The sequence below is a fragment of the Onychostruthus taczanowskii genome, unplaced genomic scaffold (assembly GCF_017590055.1).
Source record: "Onychostruthus taczanowskii isolate IOZ18803 unplaced genomic scaffold, ASM1759005v1 scaffold55, whole genome shotgun sequence".
Lineage (NCBI taxonomy): Eukaryota > Metazoa > Chordata > Aves > Passeriformes > Passeridae > Onychostruthus > Onychostruthus taczanowskii.
The window spans coordinates 4,374,843-4,392,397 of record NW_024503124.1 but is presented as its reverse complement, the minus strand read 5'-3'; the positions used below and the strand labels follow the sequence as shown (position 1 = coordinate 4,392,397).

The 17,555-nt window shown below is 40.3% G+C and overlaps 1 protein-coding gene across 2 annotated transcripts in view; it reads left to right on the top strand.

Moving 5' to 3' along the window:
• Positions 1-17,555, top strand: part of EML6 (EMAP like 6) — an 87,190-nt gene that overhangs the window by 6,206 nt on the left and 63,429 nt on the right. The window lies entirely within an intron of this gene.

The following is a 17,555-nucleotide window of genomic DNA, read 5'->3' as shown; positions in this document are numbered from 1 at the left end:
CTGGTCACACCAGTGCTGAACATGTGCAAGTGTGGCTGCACCTAAATGAGATTTTAGCAGTAGGTCTGCAGCAGGTTCCTGATCCCTCTAGGATCCTGAGGGATTCTCATCTGTTTAGAAATTATTTATTTTAAAAAATATTGAAATGCTGTTCAATGAAACTGCTATTTCTTAATGGCTGTGAAACAAGTTTATAATATACAGCTGTGCTCCTGATTCAAGATCTCATGCAGATGCAGTGCTTGTTGCATATGTGCTGGCCTTTTGCTTCCATGGGGGGTTTGTTTCAGTTATTTAAAACATGTGGCATCTGGGAGCAGCCACAAGTGTCTAAAAGGATATTATATTGAGTCTTTATGAAAGCTGTCTTTAGTTGAAAGAACCATTTTAAAGCTTTTGCTTGTCAGACTGAAGAGGTTTGTGTGGTTCTCAAGCTGCTTTAGGATGGGCATCTCTGTGCTGCACTTCTTATAACACAGTCCCTCCTTCCCAAGAGGGAAATAATGGAACTGCCTTTCCCCAGGGAGCTCTCTGTGGTTTGGTTGGGTGTGTGGCTGTGGCCTTGCAGTGAGCTGTCCCTCTGCTGTCACCTGCCCTGCTTGGGTGGTGAGGCTTGGTAGGGCTGAGGGCTAACCCAGAGTTACTGTTTCCAGACATGCCCCAGCTTTTGCTTGGGAGGCACTTTTTGCATCCTAATACCAGAACCAAGTTTTAAAGAATTGCACCTGGGTTATGGGGTTGCAGAAAAGAGAATTTTACAAAAGATACTCAGAACAAGTAACCCACTCAAATCCCAGCCAGGAAAAAGAACAAATAACCCACTCAAATCCCAGCCAGGAATACTGCTCTCATCTTAGCTGCACGTTGGGTTAACATAACTCTGTAGTCTGGCAGCTTTCATTAATTGTGGCCATGAGTAACAATTCATTGGGCATTTGCAAAAGATGCACAACAGAGCACTGTGACCTTCCATATGCTCTCCCATTCTCTTCTCTGAGACTTGATGAGGTTTTTGATTGTTTAATGTTGTTAAATAGTGGTACTATTTTCCTCCTCCTTTTATTTCCCACACTGCATCCTTTAATCAGTTGGTTTCTGTATCACAGGTCATGCCATTCAGAATGCACTCAAAATTTTGGGGGTCTCCTTTTGGATATGGGACTCTTTGGAATATAGAGTGTGTGATATAATTGTATCACAGATCTCCAAATAAATATTTCAAATTAATTTCAAATGAATATTTGACATTTCATATTGTGGCAGAAAATTTTTGCAAAGAATAAATTAAAAGAGCTAATTCCCATTATTTCTGTTCCATTAAGTGAAGGAAGAACACCTTTTTTTAAGGATTTTTCACATCTGCTTTAGGCTCATCTCTCTTCCATCTTACCTCCTCTCTGGCAAGGACAGTTCAGATTATTAAAAATTCTTCTTTTATCCTTTTAAGTTTTCCTCATATCCTTTTTAAAATCACTTTTCATAAATTCAGGTCCTCCCTGGCAGGACGCTAATAGTTTTGTGAAGAAAGCAATTTTATAATTTATTTCAATCTTAAGAAAATAGACACAAAGTAATTTCTTCCTTTGAAATAGAATTTAGCCAAGAACATAGAGTTTTGAGGGCTTTGTGTTTTTTGTTAGTTTTATTTTCATATTTAGTTTTCCCATGGCTTCTATCAGATTTTCAGACTTAATTTTTTTTCTCCTTTAAGGAGATTGACTTAATGGTGAGAGACATAAAATACAGCATGAAAAATATCATTTTAGTTTTGTTTGCAGAATGAGCAGAGTGCAGAAGGAGCCCTCAGACTGGCTCTTGGCTGATCCCTTCCCAGGCAGAGCTTGTCCATTGTAATTCTTACCTTAGGGTTGTACTGAAGAATTAGCTGTAATACATCTCTTGTCTTATCTGGCCTGGGTGAAAAGAATGAAGGAAAAAGGATATTTTGCTCAGGAAAACTGTAAGAGGCTAGAAAAGCAAGTAGATATGTGAACTGCTATCAAGGACATGTGAAGCCTCCTTTAATAGCTTGTAATTTTTAATGCTCTGAAAGAATTTAGGATCTTCAGTGAGCGATGAGGGACCTGTTTCCCTGTCCCCGCACACCACCAAGTGTGTTGCTATTTCCCACTGCTGGCAGTCTGCCACGGTGTGGTTAAATCTGGAAGTCTGCCCAGCCCCGCTGAATGCACTCGATTAGCAGATTTTATTGGAACGGCACCACCCGCATCTTACCCTGGGCTTGTGCTCCAAGGTCCTGCTCAGCCCCAGCCTCCAGCGCCATCGGAGCCATCGGCAGAGCCCACCCGCCGTGTGCCGGGGCAGGGGGCACCGCTCCGTGTGCTGAAGGAAGCACAGGGCATGCGATGAGCAGGGAGATGTGCTGTACTCTCCACACGAGCCTGGCAGCTGTGGCTGAAGCCTGCTCTCTCTCCTGCTGGGAAGGGGAAGGCAAACCCCCCTGTAACATCCCTGATACCATAAGCTAGAGAAAAACCCCAAGTATTAGCAAATGACAAGCAGTAAACCAGATTATAACTGCCTGAAGCTACATGCTGCCAGGCAGTTACATAATGGCACAAAACTCTTCAGCCTCCACTGCAGCACCGAGCCTAAAATGCAGCAAAAAGGGCTCTGATGAGCCCAGCTCTCCGAGGTTTCACTGAAAGCACACTCCAGGTTCCCAGCCTCTGCTCTGAAGAGTTGGCTAAGAAACCAAGAGAAAAAGAGAAATAATAGTGATAGGCAAGAAAATGAGTCACAGTGCTTACATAAAAACACAGAAATGCACAATTCCATGTTTGTTTATATAACTCCTGGTATTAGTCTCACAAAACAGAAGTTTAAAAGGCATTCTTTGGATCATGATAATCTACCTTCAATACAGTATGTCATGGATTTTGGTGGTGTCATAACTTCACACCTGCTCTCTTCTGTTTGTATCTGTGACTGGCTGCACATCCATTAAAACACAGGTAAAATTAATAACTGGTTGGATAATTAATAATCTTAAATTGCAATAAAGGACATGTTTTGAGTAATATTCTTATATTCTTATATTCTTATATAAGTCTTATATTTTGAGGGTGCCTAGTGCAGCTAGTTCTGTGGAAGGACAGATAAAGTGGTTTGTGAGCATCTTTTCAAAATGCCTGATGAATCTTTCAGTGGAACAGGAAGGTTGGTGAGCACTTCCAGTGACACTCTGCTTCTTTGGAAATTTAACACTTAAAGTTTTACTTATGGAAAACATTGATTTAACAGCATGGCATAACTTTCTATTTGAAACTTGCTGTACTCACATTTGATAAGGGTTCATTTTGACTGTAAAGCAGTCCCATAAACGTGACGAGTTCCTGTTGAGGTGGATTTGGATGTGGCTCGTGGGCTTTGAACAACGTGTCAGGTATTTGTGTGGTTTCTTTCCATTGTCTGGCTGTGGTGCTCCTTGAGACCTCAAGGCTCAGGACCTGAGCTTTTTCCACGTGCAAGGGCAGCTTTCCTCAAACCTCTGCCCAGTTTGTTGCCTAAAATAACACTAAATAGAGGTTCTGAACCTTTTCCCTTCATGTTTTTCCCCAGCTATCCATTTTGTAGCCAGCACAGAATGGAAGTTATCTGATTCAGAGAACTTGCTAAATTCCCAGACTGTGTCCTCACTTTTTTTGCTATTTCTCTTCCTTTTCTGTGGAGTTACCACAGACATAATTTTGCTTTCCAGCCATGGTGATGACTCCGTGGGCACTGCCTTATGAGCGAACATATGAATTGCTCTGTTACACAGATGGATCCTTTTAGAAGCTTGGAAGTAAACTGATCTTCCATGTCTAAAATTTCTAGAAAATACTTGAATTTCCAGGGCTTGTTTGAGTGCTTTGATGGGAACCAGGGTGTGGATCTTTACTTTCCAGAGCCTAGTGGATACACGAGTGTGACTAGGCATGTGAGGAGATCTCAGATCTGCATGGGAGATGGGTGACAGCTATTTATTTTTGTAAAGGCCTATTTTAAGAATATTGTAAATCTGAACAGAGTCTTGTTCTCTGAGAGGTGGCCTTACGTGAGATAAAACATGATTTTCCTGTAAGGGAGCTGAGAAGCAGCATGCATTTGTCTGAGCAAGGAATATTTTGGCACTTGTGTCTACATCAGCATAACTTCACAATTGTATTTTCGTTGCCTGTTGGGCCAGGTGAAGGGTCATAAGAGAATTTAAATTAGGAATAACCATGTACTTCGTGTTTCAACTGAGGACAGACTAAATGAGGTATGAATGCACTGCTGTTAAATAAATCAGCTTTCCAGAATGCCCTGTTTCTTGCTGTATTAAATAGTTACTTGAATGTGTCTTGCATTTCACATTTTCCCCATGGTATCTGTTATTTTTCATTTCCAATCTGTGGGACTCCCCACTGCTTAGGGGTAAATGTTCTTTTACCTTGTCATTTAGTTTGGTAGGAGTTACTTTATACAGGATGACAGTGCACTGCCCACATTTTTTTTTCTGTTTTCTTCCTCCCTATAGATATAACAATTTTGTCAGCCTGAGCCCCTCAAAACTGCACATCTGCTGCAGCTGTCACAGGCTGCTATCAGTCCAATTTCTGGATTGTGTTCTGAGTTTTTAAACTTATGTACACACATAAATACATATAAATAGTATGTGTGTATATATATGTGTACATATATAATTATGCAGTATTATATTAATGCATAAATATAAAAATTTGATATTTTTGGCCTTCAAATAAATTGTTGACTAAATATCATCACACAATTACCCCTTTCACTTCCCTCTTTGTGCTGGAGGAAGCACTGGGGACTGATGTCCCTTAATTCCATTTATGAATGGACTGCTCTTAATCCTGGACTTGTTAAGCAGTTGGGACTACGTAGAATTGTTCAGTATTGGCACATCTAATCTAAGCTTTTTCTGAGTGCTGGCAGAAATTTAGGCTCCTAGGAAATGTTTCCAGTAAAAAAAAAAATTTCTTGCATGGTGACAGGAGGGGTTTTTCCCTCTAGTATGTGACAGAAATTTTAAAAAGAAAAAAAAGATGCGAATCACCAAAAAAAGCAATTGCCACAATCATGGTTTGTTCTCTGGGGCTTGGGCTGTGCCTTTAGGACACCATGCCCAAATATGTTAAAACAGAAGAGTTTCACTGTATGTCAGCATGAATTTAGGGCATCAGACATTGCATTCTGCTCAGGAGGTCCCGGGGATTTTTAGCTCTTCATTTCTCTCTTCTGAAGACAGACCGTGGCATTTCAAATGTCGTTTTCAGTTATGTCCTGCACTGGTTATTCCTGTGGGAATGTTAGCATACTGTTTCTAACACATTGGATTTCAGTTTTTCTCCTGGCTCCCTCTTAGAACTGCTTTATTGGTACCTCTGGCATCCACCCTCCAAAGGGGAAAGTTCCAATGGAGTGACAGCTCCAGTAGGTTGGTCTCCTGTTTCATTCTTGGATTATTATGGACATGGGGCTCCCCAGACTTGGTTGTTCATACAGCATGCAACACATTCCACCTATCTTACCTTGAAAATGTAAGCATGTGGTTTTGACAGCTCTTTCAGAAACAAGCAAAAGCCCTGAGGAATTTGGTTCAAGAAAAATTTGGCAGCATCTCACACATTCTGAACATAAATTATTTTTCTTAATTAGAATCCTCATTTATATTTTAGGTTATGCTTTGTTTGACTGAATATTTTTTCCTTTTTTTCTCGAATTAATTTTATTTCTATTTCTTACATTGTTGTAACAAGAAGGCCCAGCTGACAGAGTGAATAAAGATGAGTGCTTCTCACCAGCCTTCAGGGAGATGACTTCAGAGTTATCAATTAAACTCCCACTCAGCTGCTGGAATCTGCTCTTCATCATGACCCCACAGTCACCCCCCTAAAGGCTGCCTCAGTCTCTCTAACTCTGAGACATTCTTGCAATAATATATGGGAGGTTTCTTTGCTGTCTTATTTCCTCTTCATTCTGTTCTTGCATCCTTTTTTGTTTGTTTGCTTGTTCCATTCTCACCCTTCTGCATGAAAATCCATATTTATGTTGTGGCTCTTTCCCTGAGTGGCTGAGGGCAATTAAATTCACCAGTGGAGGAGTTTGTTCTGAAGAAGGGGCTGGATTGTTCCCAAAACACTCACCTGAAACCTAAGAGAGACCAACTCTCCATGGAACAAGCTATTTCCACCTGCCTGGGAAGAGCTGGGACTCAAATGTGGGTATTACATGAAAAGGCATTAAATGAAAACCTACAGAGGCTCCTCTTCCTAAACCTACATCTCCAAGTGAAGGAGGTTTAAAAGAGGAAGTGTTAGAAAACACATGCCAGTCTCCAGGTTTTATGGGGGATTTTTGAACTGTACCTGGAGGTTGTAAAATACTGATAAGGGGTGACATCCTGTTGGACCTGGTCTGGATAGATTAGAAAAAGTTAAAAATCCCATTTCAACCAAATAAGATAACTTGAATATTATTACACAGAAGTGCAATCATTTCAGTAATTTTCTAAATAAATGAAAAAGTTACTATTCTCTAATACCATGTTAAACAAAACAATATTTTTAAGGTGTATTCCAGTCACATTATGAATCTCATTTCCAAAGTAAAAGTGAAAACACTTCTAGATATGTTTTTGGCTTTGTTATAAGATCATGAAAGCCAAAGTATATAATCTTACTATTTTAATATTTAAATGATGAATATAGAATAAAGCTTTGGCTTTCAATTTTTTTTTTCTAATTCTGAGATGATTACAGATCTTTTTTTACTTATTCCAGCTGCCTGCAGAATACAAAAATAAAAGCAAATGTATGCAAAATGCATTGCTCAAATTAACATGCATTAAAATTCTGGTTGTTTCTCAACTCGTCTGATATTTTTGCAAGAGAGAGCAGAATGAGGATAATGTGTCCCAGTCATCTCTATTAATCTTTTGCTTTCAGAAATACAAATCTGATCAGAAAATACTGACAGCTGTAATTTCAGCTGAGCTGCAAGTGTATCAGTACTGCAGACTGTAACATAGATAATTTAAACCAGCAAATTTAGGTACTACTGGCATGAAACTCTCCTCAGTTTTATTCTTTCTTCTATGACAAATCTGGGAATTCCTCCAATGCACCCGTACCTAAATTAATTCTGCTTCCCATTTGATCTGTTTGCCTATATTGGGAGCACAACAAAAGATCTGAATCCCCAAATCAGCTCAGGAGCTGGTTTGCAGTACAAAATTCTAATAACATTACTCTGGGGCGTGTCCCACAGACCCTGGGCAGTAACTTGAGTTAGCTGAATTTATTGTGTCCAAATCCTACATTTTAATATGCACTTAAAATATTATGATTGTGCAACAACTATGGGGAAAAGAGCATTTTGATTTATTTTACTTCAGTAGCTGCAGCAGAGACAGGGGATGTCTGATGCACTTGGCATGTTGGTATTAACTGCTGCTGTTTGGACTCTCCAGAGTAACATTTTCTATTGTAGAAGTCTAAGAAGTAATTTGATTTTCTAGCCCTGATGAATTACAGCTTCTCATCTGAAAGCGCTGCTCATATCCACATGAGTCTGAAAAAATACATATCTAGAGCTTGCACAGCCTTTGTGAGATTCCAGGAGGCAAAGGAATATTTTACTTTGGCGTGTGAAATTATTATTAATGTTTACATTTGAAGCTGCTTCTTTCTTTTACTTCATTAGACAGTGGATTGATGGAATAATAAAATGGATTTTCTAACTGCTCAGGCAGCCTGCTTTTGTATGGCACTCCAGACTGGGGTGAACTTTATTTTCTAAGTACCTAATAAAGTCATTCCCTTATTTTCTCCTTAGCTTAATATATTTTTAAAATAAAAGCAGATAAAATACTTACAAAACATGGCAATACATGAATTAGAGGAAATATTCAACAACATCACAGGAAGATCCTAAGTGTTAAAAAGAAATTAAAAGTGCAATAATTAAAACATTTTTAAGTGACTATACAAAGCTGATTTGACAATTAAGCATCCTAGAACTATTGTTTTTCACATAACAATAATCAATGAACCAAGAAACACAAAAAAATTAAAATAAACCTTTTTCCTGATTATAATTTCTGTATGCAATTAACTTCTAAATATGACCAAGGTGAATTTTTGCCTTCCACTAGGTACAGGTGCAGCTTATTTAACTCGCACACTTTTGGGATTTTACACAAAATAACAGTTTCCTGCTATTTTAGTAATTTCTGTAAAGATAAACTCAGCAATATTTGTATGTGCTGAGTGAAGGAAAGTGTGTCTTGATGGTGACTTTTTTAAGACATTTGAGTTGAGAGTATTTAGGTGTATTTTCACAAGTGGAGCAAATTCACATCATCCTTCAGTGTGAGCAGCTGAGTTTTGGACACATTTCAAATGTCTGCAGGCAGCGCCATGAGCCAAGCTCCCATTAAATGTGTGTCCTTTGCTTACTTGTGACTAATAAGGATTTTCTTTCAGTAAAAAGCTTCAAAATGAGCTTCCTTTCTGTAGACATTTAGAAACCTCCACTCAGCCAAGCAAACACCCCAGATCTGCGAGACGTTTAGCGTAACATCCCTGTCTTAGACATCAGATTCCCCTGGGAAAAAGACCTCGGCTGGAGAATGAATTTTGTGGTATCAAATTGATGTGAACTTGAGTCTGCTTTTGTTCTGATAAAAAGCAGCTCTGTCCTGTGGAATTTCCTGTTGTCTGCCACCTGTTAAGCACAGATTGTTCTCAGGTGAGTGTTTCACCTGAATTTAATCAGCACAATTTGGGAGTAACAGAGCTAGCCCGAGCAATGAAAGTCCTTGCAGCTGGGCTTGCCGGGCCCTCATTTGTAACAACCCGGGGCCAGCTGGAGTGGGGAGGGTTCGGTTGTAAAACTGCCCTTCCCAAAGCTGCTCCGGAGCCTTGGTGAGTGCTTCTGTGACTTTTTTTAGGTTTTTTTAAAACAACCAAAGAGCCAAGGTGACACAGCCTGTGGTGGAAAGGAGGGAAGGTTAGAAGGGAAGCAGTGAGAAACTCTAATCAGCATTAAATTCTGAGTGTGTTGCTGTGGTGTTTTCCTGTTTGTCTTCCTGGGGTTTATGTGCAGAGTGTTTGTATGCTGTTGGTGAATCATTTGTTGGTTTTGCCATGGTGCTGCATAACTCTGTCATCAGCAGGACAGCAGAGTATGGTGAAATCAAGGTGTTGGTTTTGATCTTTAATTGTTCTGTATGTTTGCTCTAAAAGCAATGATGCCTAGCTGCTTTTTGTTTAATAATAAGCTATAGCTGGGTAAGGTCTTGCAGCTAGAATAGGCTGTGGGAAACCAGGTAAATTCTCTTATCTGAGAAGTTTAACAGAGGTTTAGTTTAATCTGGCTCACACAAAAGAGACACTTGATACTTAGAATATTTAGGCTGTGTCATACAATGTAAAGCAAGGTAACAAAAGTCACACTTATTTTAGTAAGTGCCCTTCTCAGAAAAATAAAACTGTTTTCTGGATAATTGTAGAGAAACCTTTCTTGTCTGAATTGTTAGAAAAAAGGAAAATGGATTTATAATAAGTACTTGTTATAAACAGTGTTTGAATTTTTAGGAGTAGTGTTTGTATTTGTGTTCTGTATAATTAACTGGTGAAGCAGAACTTCAGAAGCCTGGCAAGAGCGTTCATAGACCTGATAACTCATGACTCCACTGCTGATCCATTGTGACTGGAAGTTCAGGGAACAAACCCATTCTGATGTTACATATGGCTCCTGTTTGCTCTGCAGTGGTTCTGCCCCAGCTGATGTTTGTTGTTCACTTCAGCATGGCCAAACAGAGAGCAGGACTTCCATGTGATCATATAAGAACTTTCTGTTTCTTTCCTGTTTCTGCTGCTTTTCAACTTCTAAAACAGGAAGATATTTTCTCTGAGAACTGTTGTTGGTCTTGGGTTTGCATTCCTGTGAAATCACAAGAAAAAAGCTTTCTTAGTAGCACTGAAAGCTCCCACTAGTCTGAGGGGTCTGAAAATGAACATTTTTTACCAGCCATATCTAATATTGCTACATTTATCATCCCTGTAGACATTCAGTATACAAAGGATTATCTGCTTCTGACCTGTGAAATGCAGCTCAGTGTGTGTTGGTTTGATACATTATGGAATCAAACCCTTTCCTCTTCTCCTTGCCATTCAAGTGCCTAAACTTTAAATGTTGCAGGGCAGGACAGCCATGAGAAGAAGGCTCAAATAGGATGCAGCTGTGTGTTTGCTGCCCTTGAAAAAGGAACAATTTCCCTAGGCTTAAAATCCTTATTTCTGATAATCAGGTGAGGACAAACCTATGCAAACAGTATTATTATCCCTGTGTGAATTTTTTAGCAACACCCTGGGAGTTTTGTTAGACCACACAATTTCTCCAAGATGTGAGTATACCTGGGGATTTTCAAGAGGATGAAATGAAATCTTTTAAACTAAAAATGAAAGTGGGAGTGATCCAGGCAAGTTGTGACAATGGCTGGGTTTTTCCCTTGTTCTCTGCAGTATTTCCTATTTCTCCTTGGCTGTTCTCTGGGCTTTTTGGTTATTTTTATCACATCTTCTCTATTCATTTTGCAGCTCCCCCATGATTCCTCTTTTTGTCAGCTCTGTCTTTTGTCTGTCCTGTTTCCAAAATTTTCTTCCCGTTTTCCCTCTCTTCTTTTTTAGCTGCAAATGTTTTGATTCAGACTGTGATCTGCATAGTTATACCCATATTCAGTGCTGACTGTTGGCTATACAAAAAGCAGAGTAGATCGAGGAAATGCCAAAGCAGTTGTGCCTGAGTCAGCCTCTGGAGGCAACAGGAGAATCCCCCACTGGGAATAGCTCCTGCTGTGCTGCCAAGCACGGGGGGCCATCTGCACCAATGGCCATGCTGCGGGCAGTTAATTAATTAGTGCATGTGGGCAGTTAATTAGTGCTCAGATTTCCTGTTCGCTGTGACCACCAGTTGTAGAGCTGTCAGCTTGATCTTTGCCTGAGTGGTGTCACATCCCTGCCTTTGTGGGAGAGGCACAGCGACATTCAGGCCATTCAGTTGCTTCAGCCCTCGGGTGTGATGAAAAAGGAGAAATGAAGGGTTTGGTTGCCAGCAGCTGTACATGGTTTGTGTTCTGCTTTGGGCTGCATTTGGTTCTGCTGTTTCCACTGTCAGGCTGGAATAAGGTGAACACAGGAAATTAAGGAAGCTCCAACACGTGACTGATTTCTTCACTTCCAGGCTTTATCTGATGTATGAATTTTATATTTTCAAGCAAACTGGCCTTCAGATTCCTTACATCAGATGAACACAGTTTTGCTGGTTCCTGTTGAGCAGCACTGGATTTACAGCAGTGTTTCATTAGCTTTCCATGTATTGAGAAATCACTGATAGCATTTAAGTTGGTGTTTTTATCTCAGCATCATAGGCCAATATCTACTTGCTGCTTTATTGTGTATTTTATTGCAGAATGTGTTGCATTGTCTATAAAGTATCATAAGCATAGAATAGGGTAGGGACAAATACAATGCTGAACCAAGTACAGTTATTGCTCTTTCCCAACCCTCTCTTTTTAGTCTCCAATTCTAGCAGACTTTTCTTTACCAAATGATAGTTTCAGGTCCATTTTACTGATTGCATCAAATGACAATGTTTATATAGAGAAGGGTGTCATGTATATCTGTTTTGGGTATTTACTTGCAACTGCTTTGGCCATCAAAACAAGTGTTTGGTTCATCATCATGAAGGCAAATATCATTAGACTCAAATGGCAGCTCTGAGCATGCATGGGAAAACTGGAATATTGTGGTTGAATTCCAGAGTTACACAGCAGGGTTCTATGGGGTGGCATGGATCATAAGAAATACTGGGTATTTTCTCCAGTCAGTTGTTACCTAAAACCCACAATTCATGAGGACATCAACAGTTGTTGTTGCTTAGTTTTCAGTGTCATAATGTGGGCTTTGGATAAAATCTCCTAGGATTGCTTTTCACTGAGAGAAGCTCAAGAGTTGCAAAATATCCATGAGTTATCCAAGGAAATAAATCATTAGAGAACTTCAGCCATGTGTGAGGAGGAGCCTCAGTGCTGCAGGACCATGTTGTGCTGCTATTCCCTTTTCATTTGGGAATCTGCCCAATATTTCTCTGTGTATGGATGCATGTGAGTGTAAATCAGAGCTGGTCTTTAATTAAAGTGTAGAATGCTTTTGCTCCAAGCATTACATTTTAACAGTTTTTTTTTTCTTTTGCATCTTTCACCTTCTGTTATTGGGGAAATTTTAATCATGTGTTCAAAAGCCATTTACTTTTTAAATCTGGCCTGACTGATCCCTCTGTAGCTCCATGGTGCTGTGAGAAATTCGATGTGCTCCATGCTCAGGCCTTTGGGACCTGATCATGCAGGAGTTCTGATAAGCCTTGGGCAGCTGAACAAACCTTATTGCCATGTGGTGGAATAACTCCATGGGCTTGAATAACAAACACTGGCACAAGGAGCAGGTCAGCAGGACTTTTCCAAGGATAAAGAGTGGCAGGAATGGTTATAACTTTTGTGTGCTTCTGTCACCATTGTACCTCAGGCGAGTCCTGGAAAACAGTTAGAAATAAAACCCCTGTCAAGATGCTCCTAGGATTCCCAGGGCATTCTAAGTGTGCTTGAGCTGAACAGCAGCTGTTCATGTGTGTGTTTCCAGGACCTTTGAGCTGCACATCCACTTCATAAGTTGTTCAGTTTGGGCTTGGTTAGTGGCCCAGCCCAAGACAGTGATTGCAGCCACTCTGAAGTCTGACTTCATTTGGTCTGGGGCTGTTTGCCTCCTCAGAGGAGCAGATGGGAGCTGGCTGGGACAGGCCACTGGAATTGTGGCTCAGGCAGCCTGGCTTCTTGGAAGTAGGGGGCAGATGCAGAGTGATGAGTAAATGCTAGAACCTGTGTCTGCGTCACTCATCTTCCTACACAGACAGCATGGAGGGGAAAACCAGCAGATAGTAAGAGCCTGGACCTAAAAAATGCCTAAATTATTTTTAAAAAGCCCATAATTCTGTACACATATACTGTTCTCTGATACATATATATATATAAACAAGATATTGCTATGTAGCAATCAAGCCAGTAAATTAAAATGTTGCCATTGCAGTATTTTTATCAGCATTTATGTTTTTATTTTGTCAGGATAAATATGCTCTGTGCTTGAGTTGTTTGCAGGAAGCATGTGGCAATATTTAGGATATTTAAAAGTATCATTAGAGCTATATGTTCAGATGTGTAAAAAAAGCAATTCACTTGTATGAGTGAGTGTATCAGCTGTATTATACATGCAAATATGTGCACACAGAGGGTCTCTGAGTCTCAGGGCTGACAGATCTGTTCTCTTTGTTCTCCCATTTTTTCCACATGCCTGCAGTGCCCTCCCAAAGCCTCCCTCACCTGCCCTATGGTACATGCCAAATAAAATTGGTTATTGTGGTGTGTGATCTGCCTGCCAGCTCTGCAGGTCTCAGGCTTGTGCTGGAGGGGGCAAATGTTGGGAGCTGTGATTGTTGCTCGTGCACAATCTCCTGTGTTATTAAGAGCTGGATTTTCTCAAAACGTGGTTGTGGTGTTAGTGTTTCAGAACTCATTTGGGAGGAGATTAGATGTAAGATTAACCTGTCAGATTCCAGCAGTTTTCTGCTCAATGTTCTCTCAATTTTTACAGATCTGGAGGGGTTTGTGCAGGTTGTTTTGTTGTGGCCTTTTTCCTCTTCCCTTTTTCTGGCTCCTCTTCCTTTTCTGATATTCCTTTGCTCCTGAAGCACCCTGCATTTGCTTCCATTTACTGCTGGTCTTTGTTCCATTAATCCTTTCAAAAGGGCTTGATGATGTTTTGTGTTGTATTCAGAAATAGGGATCAGGCTGCATCCTGCCTTATTTTGCTGCTAAAATAGCTCTGTCTGTACAGTGAGTTCCCTTTTGACCCCACAACTGAGGAAAGAAACTCCTTTTGCTCTGTGAAATGAGGAATTGCTGAGTGAGTGTTTGTGTTCTTTGCTGCCATGTGAGGACAGCTCTGTCCTTAGTGCTGTGTGAGCAGTAAAATGCAGAAGCTCCCTGGTGTTCCCATGTGCTGCTGGCCTGCCAGGAGCCTGGAAGTGTCCTGCCAGGAGCAGGAGGAGGCAACAAAGGGGACATACCTGCTGGCACATTGTGGCTATTTTGGGATGCACTTGGAGCTTCTTGGAAATATTGTTTCTTCAGAGATACTGTTACAGAGGAAGAAAAATTGTTGTTGTCTAATATATCCATTGTTCAAGTGTAGCAGAGTCTGTGCCCTGAGTACTTCACAAGTTTGACCTAAATTCTGAAGAAGGACTTGGTGTGTTCTCTGTTCTGCTAAACTGTGGGGTTTGTGGATGGTTTTTAACAAGAAGCATCAACTCTTTCATTGTGAAAAGACTTACTGAAGAGAGTTGATAGAATACAGACAGTATCTGCCTCTCCCCAAGTCTCTATTAAAATGATCTAGCACTAGTTCTGGGAAACTGTAGAATTCTGTAAAGGTTTGTCTAAACAGGAAATGTTATTCCAAATTTAAAACTGGATGGATTTGAAGTAGAGATTAATTGATCAGTGTCTAACTATCTGAAGTTATTTTAGATTAGCATCAAATTTACATACTGCTTTAAATTGCAAAACATCCCAGCACTTGGGAGGAATTATATTGTCAAGAGCTGGTGACAGTCCACCTGAGAGTGATTTCATTCAGAATTGCAGGTGTTTGCTTCCTTTTCAAAGAACAGTTTCTTTTTTGTCAGGTGGGATGTTCTGGAAACCAGCTTTGGTTTGTGTGAACAATGAATCGTTGATAGGATGATTATAGAAATATTCAAATTAATATGGCATTTGAAATAGAAATTATAAATTATGCGCCAAAACTACAAAAGCAAATGTTCAGGTTTTGATTACTGCAGCAAAAAGGTGTTTTGCCTATCTGGTAAATAGGGTAGTGTGGTGATTGATTTAAATAAATAGATTTAAATAGGGTAGTGCGGTGATAGAGTAGTGAGATTTAACCTGTCTCACATCTGATACTCCCATTTCAAGGTCTCCCTCAATTCTGTATGCCTTTATTAAAGATAACACAAGTGCTTACTTTTTGCAGCAATTATCTAATGCAAGTTAACTGCTGTGAGACAAAATGCATTTTTACTTTTATTACTTGAGACTTTCTTGATGTATTTCAGTATTTGGAGCCATAGAAAGCTCTGATTTTGAAGTGGCCTCCAGAGATCACCCATTCCAACTTTCCCTTGAGAGCACAGCCTTAGATGTGGTTATTTGGGGGTCCTGTCAAGCCAATTAAGTCTTGCACTGTTTCCAGTGGGGGAATTCTACCCGTTCTCTAAGCAACTATCCTGATCTTTAGGTTTTTTAGTGGGAAATGTTTTCCTTGTACCCAGACAACGTTTCCCACAAAGCAGCAGGTCTCTCTTACCTTTGTTCTCTCCCTGTGCATCCATGTCAAAAGAGCACCTCTGTCTTCTCTGTAACTCCTTTTGAGGCTTGAGCCACATCTAAACTTTTCTACTCAGCTCTATCTTGGAACTTCAGATCCCTACTCTGTTTACAAGTGTATGGAACCTGTTACAGAAAAGCAATATAGACAGAAATACAATTTAGACAAGAAACAAATACTTTTAGTCCATTGGATTTCTAATGTGTTATTAAAAAATAATCTTGGAGCAGGATATTATTGCAACAGAAATTGTGGAGGTAGTATGAGTTTCCCATCTGGCAAGGCCCCCAGACCAGATGGATCCACTAATGACTTTTATAGAGCATTTCATCAGACCCTGCTGGAACACGTGTCTGGCATCTTTAATTATCCTAAATTAACACTGTTCCAGCCTTGGATGCTTAGATTCAGGCTTGTTGATTTTTGAAGGGAAGGAAAAGGAAATGTTCCCTGAAGGATCTTCCTAATAGACCTTTTTATTAATGAGGTATAATGTTAAAATATTGCCTGAGCTTTATTGGTTCATCCTGAATGGATTGTTTGTGTAGAAGTGCCATTGGAGGCACTTGGATTAAAGAGGCGTTTACAGCTATGTCAGAGTGCTTTGGAACTTACACAAGTGCATTTAGCCAGGAATCCCGTTGCTTTCTTTGCCTTCCCTGGAAGGAAGGGAATGGGCACTCCCACAGCAGTTGATCTCTGCCTCTTTCCCCGTGTGTGCAGCTGCTCCTGTTGCTGCTGCCACAGAGAGAAGTTCTTGTTGTGTGGGGAAGCGGCTGCCAGGGCCAGTGGGCAGCACCGGCAGCACCTGCTGCTGCTTTGATCCCTTGTTTGCATCCCAGCTCCTTAGCAAGAGGGAGCTCATGTCCTTTTCCCTCAAACCTGGGAAACAGAGATAAGTTTTTGTGGGCAATTTCTTCTCCCCACCCTACTTACATCTTGTCCTCCCTGTAGAAGGAATAGGAATTAATTGTGTAATAATGTGTTTTCTATACCATAAATTCCTGTTGTTTGAATGCCTTGTCTCTTCTAATTGTATTTCGGTATAATATAACATAACAGTGTTCCAGTGTCTTCCAGTGGTGCCAATACTGATGTTGTTTCATTGCAAATGGTCCAGTTATGGGATGTTTGCTTAGAAAAGGCACTTTTCCAGTTCAAAACACAGTCAGTGAAGTTGATACCCATTTAAGGAGGCAGAGGAGGGCATGGAAATCTTACACCCTGAAGACAGCATGTGACCTCTGTAACAGAGGTTTTTTTATAGTTCAACACATATCAAACATATAAGTCCTATGTAGGTAATAAACAGTCACCAACGTTGTTCTTGAAATTTGGCTTGATTTCCTTCCTCTAACCCACTGCTCTGCCTGCCAAAAATAAGCCCTTGGTTATCTAACAGCCAGACTGAACGTGGGCAGGGGGAGTACATTGGAAAGGCTGGTGGCAGGAGATGAATGTCCTCAGCGGGGCTGGGAAATCAGACTGCTAATTTAGGTGCCAAAAATTGATATTATTGCCTAATTTTAGTTCCCCCACTGGCTGACTTCATGCATCAAAAAGGATAAAACAAATACCAGAGACATTCAGTACAGACATGTTAATGTTTAGGAAATGTGTTCGTGCTCTTAACCCAAGAAGAGGCTTGTGTGTGAGGCTCAATCTGTGCTAAATGGTGGCAAGTTCTGCTCTAGCAGTGAGGGAGATTAGCCCAATTAATCTTTTCCTTCTGGTTCTTGAAGAAAAGTGTTCTAACTTAATTACAGCCACCACACCTTTAGTTTGTGGTGTCACCTTTTCTTGCCTGTATAGGTGTAGAATTGAGGTGAATTAGCTGACACACAATATAATGTACAACTCTAGCCTGGGGAGGGAAGGAGGAATGGGCAGGGAAGATAAAACAGTTAAATTGTGCTACAATTGTTCTTTTTCCATGAAATGCCTATGTTTACAAAACTTTAAGGTTTTTGATTAACTTTTGGTAATAATTAGTTTTATCTGTTCCTGGGATAGCAGAAGTATTCAGCTCCCCTCAGGCAC